The sequence below is a fragment of the Anopheles darlingi genome, chromosome 3 (assembly GCF_943734745.1).
Source record: "Anopheles darlingi chromosome 3, idAnoDarlMG_H_01, whole genome shotgun sequence".
Classification (NCBI taxonomy): Eukaryota; Metazoa; Arthropoda; class Insecta; order Diptera; family Culicidae; genus Anopheles; species Anopheles darlingi.
In genome coordinates, this window is record NC_064875.1 from 59,230,374 (window position 1) to 59,247,699 (window position 17,326).

Sequence of the window (17,326 nt, forward strand, 5' to 3'; positions counted from 1 at the left end):
TAGCAACCGGTAGCATGAATTTCTGTAGGTCTTTCGAAGTGTTTGTGCAGAGTAATGATAAGCTTGTTACTGCTGTATCCTTCGAAAGTATTTTTTACGGTAAAAACCATCGCTAATGTCGTTTGTGTGGCGAAGCGCAAGAACTTTATTGCGTTCTTAGTAAATTGTTGCTTTCATTGCATTAAGTATGGTAGCAATATGACGTTCAATGCAATACCACAAGAAATACTAAATACCACCGAGCGCATATTGCACCTAAGGTCACACCGACCAGCACGCGGTGACAACCCCAGGAGCGAAGGACAGTTTGCATGCATTAAAACCCCTTCGGCTCTCTCTCCCTCTCTTTTCGGTGTCACATATTAGCGCGACGGTCAACGCGATAAGCAGGAAAACCCCTAGCCAAGCGCTGACATTCACCTCGCACTTAATTGCACCGCTTTCCACCGAATGGCCTCCGGGAAACGGGACTCAGGACACAGCAGCAGCAGCAGCAGCAGCAGCAGCAGCACACTGTGGTTCTCCGTTTTTCGACACGCAAACCTATTAACACGCCACGCCATTGTACCTTCGACCAGTGCGCCACCATGGGACTTCCGCTGTTTAATTTTTCCTCATTTCCCACAATTTTCCGGTCCCCCACCCCCCTCGCTTCTTGCAACCAGCCGACAGCAATGCATTCCCGCGTGCCGGTGTTGATTAGCATTTAGATTAAAGCAAATTGCTGTGGCATTTATGGTGGGTAAGGTTTCATGCATTAATGTGGCCAGCAAGGCGCCCGGTCTGGCCTTTTGTACTTTGTCGTGTCTTAGTCGTGACCGCGAGGCGGTGGGGAATGTGTATTTGACCGTTTTGTGCGTCTCCAAGACATTCCTTACCCGACTCCTGCACTCGTGCACTCGATCCGCTGGAGCCAACGTGCCAAACGCTAACCAAATCAAATGACATGCTCGAGAGGCAAGCTGCTTACCGAGAATTTGAAATGAGTTTTAATGAGGTGCTTGATGTGCACATACTATGCACTACACATACACACACACACACACACACGCACTGACTGTCCTGTCGGTGTAATGAGGCTTGCGGGCAATGGTTTCTAATGCTGGAAAGCACACCAGGTGTATGGCAGGCGTGGTTGTTGGTTGTTGCTCCTGTGAAGCAATCTGATAGCAACAGGTCTCAGCAAGCGGTCCTCGTCGAAGGACCTCCACGGTGATGTCTATCAACTGCCGTGAGCCATATGGCTCATGACTACTAGATGAGCGTATTCCGGACGCTGAGCAATGCAGAAAATGACATGACCACATGACAGCTCCATCCATGGGCCATCGTCCATTGCATCGAAGCGTGCATTTGCCTGTGCGCGAACACCTGCAGTACCCCAGGGCATGATTGTCGATGTGACATCGGCAGAGACCTGATATGATGCACAAAGATAGTGTTACAACGATAGCGCCATCGCCAGGGGGCAGACAGAGATCGTAAGACTGCTGCCATGTGCTAGCTACTCTCTTTCCTCCGTCTCCGACTCCTGACTCTTTATTTTATCCTGTTTGTTGAATCGTCAATTTACTTTGACTTTTAAGAACAATCTGCTCTTCCAAAACAAAAAGACCGGAGATAAGTTTCGAGTTCCGACTGCTGGGGCGAGGTAATTTGTTTTCTTCCATGCGCTCGTTCCCTTTTTTGTGTGTTCTAGCCGTTTTCCTTCCCGTGGAGCGTCTTTTTCGTGAACAACTAATCCCCCTTCCATTTGGCCAAAGTGCACCATGTGAGCTCTTCCCATTACATGCACCGGGGCACTGGCTCGTTTCGGGCTGGCCGTACATTGCAGCAGCACCAGCAGCACCAGCAGCATATCAGGATGTCAGACCAACTCGTTAGGAGCACGGGGACGACCGGATGGCTCTCCAGTGAGCCATTTGGCCGGAGATAGCTGCTAGTTCCTGGCTGCTAGTTGACTTCCGACGTTGCTAGCGATCATGCCGGAGCTCGTTTGCAGGGTACTCGAGGCGAGGGGAAGGTTGCCGGTGCCGGTGGCACCATTTGTCGAAGTCATTCGAAAGAGGTTTTGAAGATGGTTTAAAGGACGTTCTGTGGCCAACATTCGGCCCCGTTTATCTTCTCCGAAAGGCATCGCCTGGATTCGGTGGAACTGGTACAACAACTATTTACGTAGGTGGAAAAAGCAACCACAGGGGTGAGGGTGACAACAGAATCACCCGGCTAGCAAGCACCGTTTCTAGAGTTCCACAAAAAAAGGCCTCAAAATCCAGGAAGACAACGATACGTACGCTGTTAGTGCACGGTCGGTACCGTCTTCGTCGTTGTGATGCTTGATGGCGTACAACACTTCTAGAATTCTCTGCCCCCTGCTACGGAGCCAATGGAATGCCAGGTTTTTGTCCCACCTTCTCAGTAACTCTTGGGCTTCTCTTCGGTGAAGGTTCTATCACTTTCCTGCGTATGACACATTCCACATTGCTGGCCAGGTATCAATGCAGTTCACCGTTAGCATTCCAAACGGTCGCATTACGGGTTCGGTAGCAAGTACCAGCAAAGATGGTCCGTTCGCTTGGTTTACAGAACCGCTTCGCCCCGCTGAGAAAGGATACAGACCCCCCTCCCCTCTCCTTGGTTCGTGTCGCCGTAAAACGGTTTCGCCAGAAGTAGCGACAAGAAAAGTAATATCACAATCAGCACCAGCACCAGCAGCGTCTCTTACGTGATGGCCTGGCCTGGCCTGGCCTGACCGAGATGCAACCCACACGTCCGAGGCGCCTTCGATGGGCGACTTCGTCCGTCCATCCATCCGTCGTCCATTCGAGCTCGGATGGTACGTGCTCGGAAAAGTTTATCCACCATTCGAAATGAGAATGTAATTACTTTATTCGACGATGTTTGCGCTTTGCTGCATCCGCTGCTGATCCGGGGAAGGACCACCGGACCGGGTTTGCTCACGAGGGTAACTTCTGTCCAAGCCCCGTGGTTGCGGGGCACTAATCGAAGATTGTCGAAGAGCAACGAATTGTCGAGCAACGCGGGGTAATGGTGTGCGGGCAGAAAGGAGTGGTGCAAAGTTTGCTGGCTAGCGCCGGTATGGTCTTTTGCAACTTGATGCTTCTGCTCCTGCTTGGCGCTCAATTACTCCTTTGGCGCCCAAGAAGCGTACCCACGGAAAGGGGTTTGGATGGCAGAGAGCCATCGCGTGGCTTTCGGATCGATGGATGAACGCTGGAAAGAAAGCCAAGAATCCGGTGCAAAGCTGGACAACAGAAGGCACGACGTGCACAGCATCGCTGCGCGCTGGAGGAATCAATCCTTGGTCGGAACAGAATGGTGTCATCTGATAATGGGAGTAATTTGCTGAGAAGAAAAGCATCCTTCAATCGTCAATGCTCCGTCTGCTGGGAGAGTGGAAGGAATGTGTAATGCAAAGGGCAGCTGCTAATGGCCGATGCTCGAGGGGGGATTCACGATTCTTGAGAAGAAGAAGTTAATTGAAATCACCCAGCGGAGGGGCAGCTGAGTGAATGCAGCCAAGGTGGGCGTTGTTTTTGAGGAACACAAACTCAAGCTGCTTGCAACTTAATTAATACCGTGATATTTTGTCTTTAAAAGACGCTTCGAAGACATGATTTATCGATTCTGAAGGTACGAGCCGTTCGGATTGGTTTGAAGCCGAATCCTGGCGCTGAATATTCTGAGCAACAATGTATTGCATCGTTCACCGCACCGCAAAAGTGCCAGAGCGAAGCCATTTATTATCCTGGAAATGTTTGTGTTCCGAGGAAAGCTCCTTGGCTTCTGCTCGTGCGAAAGGCGATTCCTCGTGAAGAAACTCGTGGCGCGCCAGGAGAAAAGCGAAAAATCCTTCAGGAGCACACCATTCTTCTTTTGGGCGAGCAACACTTTCTTATCTGTTTTTTTCTCCGCTCACCATTCGTTCCCTTTCCTTTCCTCGGTTCAGTCACGCTGTTTCGCGCGCGTTAATGTCTTGAAATTGCATTACAATGCCCCAAACCCCATCTCCCCGTCACGACGTTGCCTTTCGGGGTGCCGGGAAGCGACACGAAATTAAATGCATAATTTCATAATCCATTACTGGCGAGCGGTGTTGACCACCACCATCAACGGGGCACAACACGGGAAGCGAAGAAGCACCGAAAAAAGAAAAAATGCCGGATGTTTTCCATCCGGCCAAATATCAGACAGCAGAATCGCGCGCCTTGGCAAGCAGCTGGAGCTGAAGCTGGAAAGATGTTTTATTCTTTTCTACTACACGGCAGGACAGGAAGGGAGGCGAAACAGACGGGAAATGGTTTTCTTTAATGAAATTTGGGGTCCAAACTCATCACCATTCGGTCGGTCCGGTGGTACCAAGGATTTTCGGCATCGGCTGTTCTACTTTTGTCGACGCCGATTTAAAGTGTGTCTCGTGGCGTTCCCTTGGATTGCCCAAAGCCCAGCCTTCGTGGATGTTTGCTGCAACACAAAGACCCCGGCCATTGGATCCTCTCGAACAACTACTAACTATCGAGTTAACAATCTTTGTTGGCTGCTGCTGGCCGGGAGGAAAACAACGAGGAGAAACAATCTGCAACGAGCTACAAACTTAACGAAAGCAAAGCTCGTCTGCAGAGTATGTCCTGCCGAGTTTTCAGCGTGTGCTTGGATTGAGGAAAAGTTTTTCCTCCTCTTTCCGGCTCTCCGGAGACACATGCAGTAGCTTATCTGTGGCGAAGCAAATGATGGAGGCTGAACCGGTGAGAGAAGGAATCACAGGATATCATAACTTCCGGAGTAACCGGAGAACAATTGTCTGCCGTCTGCAGGTTTGGTTTGGCATAATGGCTTAAGATGCCATTGCTGGCTGCCATCCCGGTGGTGCACCATTGCGATACGCCTAGAGCAACAACAAGAAGGGAGTGGTCTAGAGGCATCAGTCATCATCACTGAACTGCAAGCGACCGTGCCTGTCGTTTAGCGGTGGCAGTGGCTTACGGAACACCAAAAAGTTGTTTCATTATTTTGAGATAAATAATGAAGAATGATTTTCCCCATTTCCTTTCCATTCTAGCTAGTGCACTAGTGGAGCCGATCTAAAACAATCTTCTGCTCGTTGCTGCTTCGAGCATAGATTGCGCAAAAGGGAAGTTCCTGTTTGTCTTAGCGTCAAGCCATTAATTAACATTGATAAGGAGTAAAACCAAAACCGCAAAATGCATACCATGAATCGGATAGTTCCGAAGCTAGTGGTTGGGTTGGATTTTTGGGAAAACAAAGCTTGTGGTGCCCAGGTTCCATCGCAGACCAAAAGGTAAAGGTTAAACCAAAGCCAAGAGCCCTTCTAGCGGAGGACAAGGTTACTGCGGTTTCCAGTCGCTGATTGATGTTAATGGAAGCGGTTGGAAGCCACCGGAAGAAAGCTACTGGACTAATGAAGTGGAGCAATTTTTGGGATAACATTTTCAGCAACACTAGAAAGCGAAAACCGGGAGGAAAAAGCAAAAGGATGGCCTTTTGATGCTGAAGTGGTTTACAAGGCCGAGACGAGCAGTCTCTCCGTCTATTGGTGGTCTGCTCTTCTTCCTTGCCATGGTGGCCATGTTCGGCGCTGTAGTGAAGAAAAACTTTCCCGATGGATCAACCTGTGGAATGCCTTTGTCCGGTGCGTCCCCTTCGGTGATGATGAAGCTCTACCTGCGCCGGTAGCACAAGGGATTGATCATAATTTTGCGCTGCAAAAGCACTTAACACACACCTGCTCAGCAGCACACCTTTCCATAGTGTATGTGTGTTTGTATGTGTGTTTTTTAGATAAAGATGCTCTGCCGAAGAAAGGGGATGGCAATTGAGATGTTTCGGTTCGATCGGCGTCGAGGGTTAGCGGTAGCTGGCCAACAACCAAGCACCAACAACGCACGAAGCACATTTTCCTCCACCCATCCTTTAATAACCTTCATCTCTTCTTCCTTCTTCTCTTGCCCTGCTGCGCCTTGGATGGTGAGGCGCAGCTGCTCGAAGGATCGTCTCTTATGGGCCTGGAGCTCCTCCTCGAGGTGGGAATGGAAGGGCGATTAAGTGTTGGTCCAATGAGTCAACCTACCGGATAGGTGGATGCCCCATTCTTTGACAGCAACAAGCACAACCCACCATCCGGGCGCTTTTCGCCGCACCAAGTCCCCTGACACCTCACTCGGGCTCACGTTGAGTGTTCCAGTCGTCCCTGTTAAAATCAATAAACGCCAATGGCGGCTTTTAAATCAACCGCACACTCGGCGGTACTAAAAGTGTGGACTCCCGGAAGAAGTAGTACTTCGTCGAAGTGTAACGGCTGCGTCATGCTGCCCCAGGACTCTGGGCCACTCATCGACTCGGCCCCAGGGTTCCCCGGTACATGGGACTTTTGCAGGTGTTCCCGCGGACAAAGGGCTCGTCTCGGTGGTCGTTGAGTGTTGTAAAAAGTAAATTCAATTTACGCACACCAACCGCCGCCCGCTGACCGACCGTAATCGACCGTACCTCATTTGACGAGAGTACTTCGAGGTCCTTCTCTTTTGCCACAACAATAAGGGGGGGCATCCTCTCGACGGGCAGGGGTCCCTGCGTCTTACGATTATGATTCCCGATTCCTTTGTGATTGCAACGCCATCCGCCTTCCGGCGATCATTCCGGATTGTGTCGTGTCAGCGGTTATTACACCTTCCGGTCTTCCGTCGTTTCATTTGCATTTTGTCCTTCGCTTTTCTTTCGGTCCGAAGACGAAATGAAAAAACGGAACCGTCTCAGGAACCGCACCGGTGTTGCCGGTTCCGGGTTGATTATTTATTTAGAGCTTAATGATTTCCTGAGGGTGCATCGCGGGAACCACCCTGATACCGTTTCTTTCTGATGTGTTGAAGGGCCGTTTGTTGTTGTCGCTTACGTTTCGTCCTGCTTCAAAAGTAATTTTCACCTCCTTCGACCCTCCATCGTGATCATGCTGCATCGTGGTGGGACATGTTAATCACTCAGTGGCAATGGCCGCAACCAGCTGACTGTGCCATCACTGTGTTGTGCAAGCGGTAAATGGTTGGACGAACGGTTCGGAATGAGTTCTTGGAACCGTGCCCAGCGGGCTATTGTGCTTTGTGTGGGAATACAACACACCTGGTGCTGTGGTCTGCGACTCCGAGAGCCTTCAAGGTTACTTCCGGAAAAGCGACCCATTTCCAGTGAACTCATTAGGTGTCGGAAATCCATTTAACGCTCCGATGGTCCCGCGAATAGTTTCTAGTAAGTGACTTGTGTTTCGTAAATAGTTTTGCTTCTCTCAGGCTCATTACACGAGAATTTCATCACGCTGTGCATCACTGTACTAGTTGACTGTTTGGTTTGACCTGGCACTTTTAATAAGCCCTTTTACCTTTTTTTTAGGGGGTATAGGACATGGAGCTCACCTGTAGCTTGTTGCGTCGGCCGTTGGTGACCTAGAATCAATTACACCCAGAGCGCGAGAGAGAGAGAAACCTAGGACGAGAAAAAGGAATCAGCAGAGTGTGAGTGACGGTATCCTGCGACTCACGCGAGTTACACCATTTCCGGTACCAACCACAGGCCATTGCCTTTATTAAACTCCTCGTTTCGTCTGCAGGTTCTTATCAGCGAACAAGGACGCGAAACAGCTTGGGGCGAGAGAGAGAGAGCTTGGCTATATAGTGAGCATGAGAGGGTAGCTCAAGCTCATCTATAGTCCCTGCGTTGCTCATTCTCAGCAGCCTCAACGCGAGCGCTCGCTCTCGCTCCGGGGTTGCTTTGTTTTGTTCCAGATCCTGTTGAATGTTGATTTGCCTGCATGCCCCAGCAGCACCAGCAGCAGCAGCTCCCGCTTCCGTCGTGCACAATTCCGAATCCTGGATTTCGCTCGTCTGCTGGAAGCTGCGGTCCGGAATATGATATCGGGCGAGGGGGCCCGATGATGGAACGACACACACACACACACGCACATACTGTTCGCGCACGAACCGCTCGCCCGATCTGATCGTAGGAGGCTGGTACGGGCGCGAGCTTCGCGCTCGGGTCAATGTCGATGCCGAAGCACCCACAAGCCCGCCCGCCCGCCCGCCTGCTGGGTCGCGCGTTGAACAGACTCAACGATGCTGGTTGTTCCGGTCCGGTTCCGGGGGCCTCATGCCAAGCCGTGCTAGTCGAATCTGTGCGCGCGTACGGTGTGGACGTTGTATAGCCGCTGCTTCGTCCGTGCTTCTCCGTGTTGCGTGCTGCGTTACCGTGCGTTACGCACGTTTGCAACCACGGTTCTGATGCGTTAGCCCTTTTGGCTTTCGTGGCTAGAGGGTCGGGCCACCATCCAGCGGGGGTCCAGGGAAATTCAATTCCTTGTTCCGCTCGTTCCTTGTAAGGAAAGGTCAGTTCTAATGCGGACAGCGAGTAGTAACATCTGCGTGTGTGTGTGTGTGTGTGTGTGTGTGTGTGTGTGTGTGTGTGTGTCCTGTGCGTGCGTGTCTGCACTGATGGTGGCGCTGGAGGTTAATGTCTCTTCGTCACCTGCCAGCGCTGCGTGCCAGAGCGCTCGCATTGAGTGAAAGCATCATCCAGTAACAACTGCCTTGGCGTCCTTTGGTATCATCATATCAGCTGGAAGTGGGTGTGCGTGTGTGTGTGTCGAAGGCGCTCTCACCTTCCGTTAATTGCGGCGGTAAATCAAAGATATTAAATCGGTCGTCGGTTCAGTGCTGGGCCCCCGCCCCGCGGGGATTGGATTGCCTGTTGACCTTATCCCGGGGTTTTTTTGGGGGGCAACGGTAACACGTTGTATGTCGTGTTCAACGTTTATGTTCCTTCGACTTTCTCCCTCCCTAAAATAACCGGAACTTGTGCAATTGTGTCTCTTTGGTGTGTGTCTCGAAGTGTGTGTGTGTGTCCCGCTATGATTTACGTTTCAAGATGCGTTCCTTCTGACCTCCTCCAGCCATGTCAGCCAAGTTGAAGGTGTTCTGACTCCTCTTCTTACTAGCTGGCTTTAAAGCCTTTAACACACGGTTGTCCTCTTGGTTCAGAGCAAAAGCTTCCTAATGTAAGTGGCAACGTGTGCCCGTCTGTGTGTTAATGTGTGTATGGCTGTATGGATCCGTCGACACGGCATGTGCCCTTCAGTCCTTTCGCGAAAGGATACCTAACGAAAGTGCCACTCGTTCACCTCAGCCCCCTCCTCGCTCGGTGGGAAAGGGATGCCGGTGACACCCTCAGGTATAAGCGCTGACAGTGTGATTCATAATTAACGCCTGCGTCTGGCCGATTGTTCGGTTCACCCAGTGTCACAGTCCACATACCACTCCAACTCCGGTGACAGCCCGACGGTGTAAGCTAGGAGAGGGAGTGTGTGTGTAATGGGCAAAGTCAAGTCAGCTCGAGCGTTATCATCTCCCCGTTGGGTAAGTTTTGGCTTTTCTACGAGCTCCACGAAAGCTTCTGCCTTGTGCTGGTTACTAATGAGTGTGTAGCGGCCATAGACATCTGACCTACGACGAATGGCGTCTCGCAGGAGCTTTAAGAATTCAAGAGAACCATCTCGCATCTGTCTCCATTTCGTTTTCCCCTTATTTTTGCAATTGATTAATAGAATCGCAAACGCTGTGCCGCTCTGTTGCAAAAGAAATAAATAAAAACAAACCGCTCGAAAACCGTGTCTCGGAGGCGAGACCTGGCCCCTTGTGTGAGTGTGTGACAGAGTTGCCACCGGAACGACTTCATCAAATATTTATCCATGAACTTCCGAAGTCGCGACACACACACACACACACGCACTTGGCCAAACGGGAACGTGTGGTATGCGAGAGGTTGCGGAAGTTGGCGTGGCGATGCCGTTCCGAAGGTTCTTTCACCCAAGAGAAGCGAAGTGAGCTCGTGCTGCTGCTGCCACCGCTGTTTTGCGGCTGTTGCTGCCGCGATGCTGAGTAGGTGAACATGTTTTACGGCCACGCGGATCTCCCACCAACGCGATTACCATCCAATTGCAACCGAGAAGTAGTATAAGCACGGCATGAGAGTGGTAGGTGCATTTCGAGGCCGTCTGTCGGTCGATCGGTCGCGGTATGCTGCCACGGTGTATACCCCCCCCACACGACTTGCACATGGCCTCAAAAAGGGCTATTCAAAAACGGGGCCTAGGCGAATGTCTCCGAAATCGCCTGCATTGGTGTGTGTGTGTGTATTGAAAGTGATGATTGTAAAAATCAATCGCTGCTCAAGCACGACGACTGGTACCAGACGAGCACCAGTAAGCGGATGAGATTTATGCAGGGATTTCGTTGCCCTTTCGTTGCCAAAAACCCAATCTAATCCCACCACAAGAAAAAAGCTTCAAATCCACCTTCAAAGGGATCGTGCAACAGTTCCGTGCCCGCCTTCCGTGTGCCCTTCGGAAGCGTTTAATATTGATGAGAGCCATCCGGTTATTGGGGCAGAGCCCAGGCAGATTATGGGAGGAAGAATCCGTCGTCCAGCTTGGGCACAACACAAAGAACCAACGACCGACCGACCGACCGACCGGCAGATGGCGGAAAACGCGGTGAGAAGATTCCCGGGGTTTCGTTTTTTGTTAAGTAAATCTCAGTTGGCCTCGGCCTCCTGGTAGCTTCCGTTGTTGCAGTGTGCTATTCTATGCTATCCATGCTTTTGCATCGCCAGCGGGAACGAAGATAGATGGTGTATTAAAGGGCAGACAGGATTCGCTGGGCACAAATTTTACAACTTCTTGGTGGTCCACTTGGACTTTAGACAGTCTTAAAGTGATGGTACGTCGATAGTCTAAACTCGAGTTGACTAGCGCGCTGCCAGGGTCGATGAATTATAAAGCAATCTGTTCCCAGTTTGAAAGCCGGCCAGCTGTTGAAGCTCGTCTTTGGCGCACAACACGCACAATGGCTTCTGCTTGGTTTGGTTTCATTTGCCCCTTGAGTTTCTCTCGGGGCCTTTAGTCTTAATTTGCTTTCCCTTCTCCCAAAAGCTCCCGCAGTACTTGTCTGTCTCATTATTTTACGAACCAGAATTTAACCAGAATGTTGAGTGTTTGTTTAACCAAGACTGGGCTTCGGGACAACAATGGGTAGCAACAGCGTCTTGGAACCAAAACTCAATATCTGCCAGCCAGTAAAGATTGAAGCTTTTGGCCTTTGTTTAGTGATTTTGCATAATGTTTCAACCAGCAGTCCACCCACACCGGGCACAAGCATTTCACAAAATGATGGCCACCACGCCCGGTCCACCGCTTGAAACACACTCCACGGGAAACGGGTTACTGTGGTGGTGGTGGTGGTGGTGATTTGCGAAACAAATATTTGATCATTTTTTAAGGAAGACGCACCATAGCGATAGCCCTGAGATCGTAGTTGGCTGTTTGTTTTGCTAAACAGTTCTTCTCGCATCCTCATCTTCGGCGCCGTGTGCTGCTCGTCGTCATGGTCGCGCCGTCGTGTGTTGCTGAGAACGGCTTGCGGGTTTGGTGTTGGCGTGCTATCACTCGACATGTGCTTGTTGCAATCTTCATTCTCCTCCAGAGAGGCATAAAGAATACTCATCGATCACCACTAACCGCCGTAGGCAGCATATGACCGCATGTAGTATGCGAGTTACCTAGATTTATGCCCCCCGCTGGCGTAAACATCAACGTTTTGGGCCGAGGCCCGTGGTTGTTGAAGTTCGCTGCGATCTGCGGCACGCTCCACGCGATTGGGAACGATTAAATCCCGGGATTGGTTGTTGCTGTGGTAGAATTTGATTTCAATTTTTTTGCTGTCCCCCTCCCCTCACTTCAATTCCTCTCCAAGTGACGCATGCCGTGCGGTAGTTGGTGGCAATAATGGAACCGGGTTGCGAGTGCGACGGCAGAGTGTAGGCCGCCCTGCGTGGTCCGCCTTCGCGAAAACGACATTTAGCTCGCGTCGCGTCTCGTGGCAGCACGCGCTGGGAAGCAGCAGTGTGCCGTGTGTGTGTGTGTGTGTGTCGTTGTGTGTTGCGTTGCGTTGCGTGGCGGCGCTGGACATGTGGTTTTGCATAGCGATAGCGCGCGCGGTTCGTTTGTGGCCAGATTTAACCGAACCGGCCAACTGTTACAAAATGTGGCGTTTTGGGCATCGACGGTTGACCGCAGGTGAACGGTTGCTATGGACAAGATGGAGAGGAGGGAGTGAAACGGCCGCTAATGCTTTGTCATATTCGAAAATCGCTTCCTCATGCTGCATTTTGGACGGTTTTCTAACGTGGAGTGTTGAAGGGGAGTGTTTACCTGATGTCTTATCGTGTCTTCCTGGCAGCCTTGTGTACGCCGGAACGGTGGTTGGTTGAACCGGTTCCGTACGGTTCTAGGAACATCATCGTTCGTTCGCTCGCCATTCTCATTAACACCGTTTGGCCTTCATTGCATTGGCGATTTAATTAAATCCGTGACCGAGAGGAGGTCACATCTTCAAACGGGCGTAAGTGGTCGGATAGCGCCCGAATTCGAGATGTCCTCCTATCATTGTTCAATACATTGGTTTTGGAAAAGTAAAACTCGATGAACAAAATGTCAATAACCCGTTAATGCCACCGTATTCATCTAGAGCTCAGTATTCAATTATGCAGCTCGTCCATTTTAAAGAGGTGCTAATGAGAGGAATTGTGGAAAAGCCAATTTGAATTTTCAGCATCCCATTTCACTACGAAGTAAACTATGATTGTGAATTGGACTGTATCTGTCAAGCATTGATATTTCATTAAAGCAATCGAGTGCAAATCACAGATACGGAACGGTTTCTAACCGATTGAGACTTGAGTTCGTAGCATCAAAACTTCTGTGAGTCTGCTGTACGCTGTTCCACCATTTTGTTTACACATTGATAATGAAATGCAATCAAAATTAGATCACAGTAGTCACATTAAACATGTGCCAACGTTTGAAGCAAAACCAACAGAATATTGAAAACCAAATCAACTGCTTTTTTTCCCCACCACCGTTCACCACTGTGCGCATCACTAATACCGTCGAGTGAATGAAATGAAAATTCACTCCCGCCGCGATGTAACGCAAAAATCGAATTTAATTATCGACAGATGTGTACGGGGTGGCGGGATGCGGATACCTTTTCCCAGCCGAGTGCCATATGCAGCCCGGATGCGGGAGAAGGAACGGACGTCAAGCGCGTTTATCGTGATCCGGAGCGTGAGCATAAAATCACGGAATGGCTCCATCATGAATGAATGGAGATGCAATTCAATTCAAGAGCGGGTGCTCAGTGCCGGTGCGATGGGATAAGCGATGAAAATGGGCGCGCTAATGGATACCAGACCGGGGAAGTGAAGTAAAGCCCTGGGAAATACAAGGACGATTCACTTTCCCTTATCTGGTATGCTCGACATGGATGCACACCAGATGTCTGTTACAGCTTAAATACAGATCCAGTGACAGTTTCAACGGAAAGATATTATATTGTACCAGTAAAAACGAATCTCATGAGGATTCCATTTCGTTTATAATGAAAATAAAAGTGCTTTGGTATACTTGGTATCACTGCAGCCATTGCCAGGTGGCCAGGTTGAGGTAGGCGAAAGTATAGCGCCGCAGGATAAATAGCTTCATTTATCATAAGGAACACCGCCACGGTTGTGGGTCGATCAAATAATTCCGCGCTTCAAATGTCAGCGATTGTTGACCGTCGCGTCGGCGGGGTATGCAAATGAAATGAAAACCCCGTTCGTGCACGAACCCTTCTGGACAATGTACACTACTTTTCATCATTTTATCGTATTCTCGCTACCTTCGTCCGAACTCGCCCGATGGCGATGACACAGGAATTCCTTCCACTCACTGCGCGATGGTGGAAGTGTGGGGGATCCTTCTACGAACTCTGACCAACCTACTGCGACCAGTTGACCGACGACGACGACGAAGACGACTAGAAGTCGAGATGATGAGGAACCCAACCCAAAATTCCATCCGAATTCGGTGCCAGTGTCAGGAAGGAATTCCTTTTGCCAACCACCGAATGACACCACCGGTGGTCCGGTGCACGTGGCAGATTCTGAGACTCCTGCATACCGAGCTGTCCGAACTAGTGTGTCCGAACCAGTTGGTTTGCAGTAGTTGCAGGACTAGAGAAAAGGAAATCCCGGATACTGACTTGCATATATCTTCATCACATTGTTAAGGAATCGTATTATGGTCAGCAGTCGAGATTCTCGGAAGGAATGTAAGCATACGAATTTGAATTGGAAGGCGAATGAGCCCTTACATCACCAATGTTCGAAGGCTTTAAACGGCTTTGATCTGTGTAAAGCCCGTTTACTCCATCGTTGATGGAGCTGAAGGTCAAAGGAAGTAATCCCGGAGGCGCTTGTCGGAAAATGGGAAAATCAGGTCAGGTTCGTCAGGTCTGTTCCGACGCAAAGAATAGAATGAAAGCGATTGTCCATTTGGCCCATGAAAATGGATAATGAGACCGAAATGGCGGGTTCTGCCCAGCTTCTGCTTCCGGTGTAGCATGAATCGTTTGAATCGGGAGGACGTGCGCTTTCAAAGCCCAACAGGAGCGGAACCTGGATGGAACGAAAAAGGGAGTGTCGAAACCAAAATGAAAGCTCCCCGTTCCACATTGACTTCATCGAGAAGTGAACCCCAGATGCGAAAGGGGAAAAGTGGTAGTCAAATCGAAGTCGAAATTTATTCCGGATTACGACGGTGAAATTGAAAATGAACAAAATGGAAATGGGCCTCCGAACGTGTGTGCGAATTGACAGTAACGAATCTGTGCGCGCGGACGCGGTCGGCCTTTTTTTATTCGGTCGTTTTGGATCCGTTCTTCCTTCTCCTGCGTGTCAGGTTCATTAGAGAGCATCACACAACCCCAGGTTAGGAAGCCGGGACGGGACCACCGTACACATGTGTGTGTGTGTGTGTGTGTGTGTGCGGAACTTTTTATCCTCACAACGCACAGACGAGGAACCATCCTCCATTCGGCAGGGAGGGGGAACGGGAATGTGAATCCGTTCACGGAGCGATTGGAAATTGGATCGAGAAAAGGGTTTACCGGTCGGCTATCGGCTACCATATCCATGGTCGGGATAATAGAGACCTTAGAGGACGTATTTGTAAGGTGCTGGGAAAAAAAGGGCTGACAATTAGGGATTCGGAAATTGAAACGACGACTTCTACGAAGACGAGAGCCATCTAGAGCAGATGATGAAGCAGGTGCGACGTTTGGGCCATATGCTGGCTGCAGGATCTTCAAATGATAACATCCTTCCAGTGCACAGGCGTAATCCGATTTGATAAGGCCTCATCTAATGACGGCATACGGTTCGTCTTCAGCTTGACAACAATTCGTTTAGTCGGGAGCAGGTTCAAATCCCCCCCCAACCCAAAGCTCAAGCCTTAGTTATTGCTGTGCAGATGTCATCTCAAATGTTGTATGTTCTAGTGTGGTTTCGCTTAAGACGCGTGCGTTGTGCGTCGTGCAAATTCTGCAAATATCTCGAACACACTCCAACTCTTATTGCATCAAGATTACGATTTCCTGTGACGCGCCTCGGACCACATGTGGTGAGGATGATGAAAAAAGTTGAATCTCACCTTCGTTCCTTTGCGATTTCGACTTAATACGGTGGTGCAGGTGGCTGGAGTAGTAGCATATAAATTTTAAAACGTGAGTTTATCCAGTTCCGGAAGTCCTACCGGTACCTACGTTCTGTGTGGGTTGTTTAAATTCTCGAGAATGGTACATTCAGTTTCCTCCGAAATGTACCCGAGAAATGGTGGTGGTTGTGGTGCTCGTCCGGTGATGGAGACACCTGGTGTGCAGTCGTCGCACCAGGAGGTTGATTGAATTCCGTCCAGCGAGGATGGATGGCTTTTTTTTATCCTGCCGAGTATGTACCGATGGAGTTGAGTAATTGTGACAATAAAAGAAACAAAAACACTTCATGACGCTGCGTAAAAGCGTGCGAGCGTGTGTGTGTGTGTGTGTGCGTTGGTGCTAGTCGAGTTGGTTCATACGTAGGGGCAAGCTGTTGGCAGGAGCAGGAATCAATTTCCTGCTCACCGCCAGGTGTGTCAGATAAATTGAGACAAGTGCCCCAGGGAGGTGTGTCGACGAATGTTGCCGTTGGCCGGCGCGTTTCTATTTACCTTTCCACTCACCTGGTTCCCGTATCGAGCAGGATCCGGATCGGGACCGCCATGGCCATGATCGATCGGCGAAGCGAGAGAAGCCTCTGGCGACGCTCTTCTTATCTGACAGTACAGTACAGTATGCATCGTTTTCCAGGAGGTGTCACGTTTTTTTGGAAGCAACACTGGGCATCCGGCAGGGGGTGGACAGCTCCTACGAACTTCCATCCATTTGTAGCAGTAACAAATGTCCGCTCTATCCTAAGGCCTAACTCGTCAACTCGGGAGTAGCAGTAACGCTTGCTTCGACCCGAACCGAGATGGTGACTTTATTTATGGACGACTAACCTAATTTTAACGCTGTCAACCGGGCCCCCCGGAGGTGTGTGTGATGGGACGCGTGATGTAGAGTGCAAAGTGGTTGAGGTCGAGCCGATGACCTTAGCGGCGAACGGAATACGATGAGGATGAGGGAGACACTTTTAGTCATCTCACCTCCGGTCATCCACCGGGCAGAGCAGGGACTTTGGACGAACATATGGATGAGGTACGATACCGGAGGCGTGTCCCGGTGAGTCAACCGTGTCCATTCGGAACAGGATACGGTTCCGGGAAGCGGCTCGTTAAGCTCTGTACCGTTTCGTGACTCCTGCTCAGTTCAAACACAGGCTTTCAAGCGGCCCTGCAGTTGATCCCAGTGCTGTAGATCAACCATCGTGTCCGTTAGCTGTTATGTGCTATCAGCTTAGAGAACTTCAATTTGAGGACTTGTTGGATTAATTATTAGGCCCGGGTTAACGATAATTTCCAAGATAATATTCATCAAAACTAGTTGAAAATATTTCTAACGATCTCGCTGATGTCTTCGATGGACATTCAATTCAGACGTAGAAATTTGCTGCAAACATTGTGTCTACTAGATGACTTATATACGAGACATTGATATACGAAATATAGTATGTAAAAAAGTTTAATCGAAACTAAAGAGACTTCTAGTATCCATAAATTACACAGCTATAGCATAGAGCACACCACACGGGACCCCTTTCCGAAGGAAGTTCGTCCGAACTTTTCCAATTCAACTAAAAAGTGTCCTGGTGTGTGTATGTGTCTGTCGAATTCTTGTGCGGTTCTGCACTAAACCTACTGCCATGTCCACTGCTTACAAGGACAACGACCAAG

General features: G+C 49.9%; 1 protein-coding gene across 2 annotated transcripts in view; it reads left to right on the plus strand.

The window, feature by feature from the left end:
• The first annotated feature begins 8,223 nt into the window (after positions 1-8,223).
• LOC125954709 (rap guanine nucleotide exchange factor 4) overlaps positions 8,224-17,326 on the plus strand; it is a 109,355-nt gene continuing 100,252 nt past the window's right edge. For both annotated transcript variants that reach the window (XM_049685214.1, XM_049685215.1), the window contains exon 1: positions 8,224-8,407. The gene's annotated coding sequence lies outside the window, so the exon portion shown is untranslated. The remainder of the gene's footprint in view (positions 8,408-17,326) is intronic.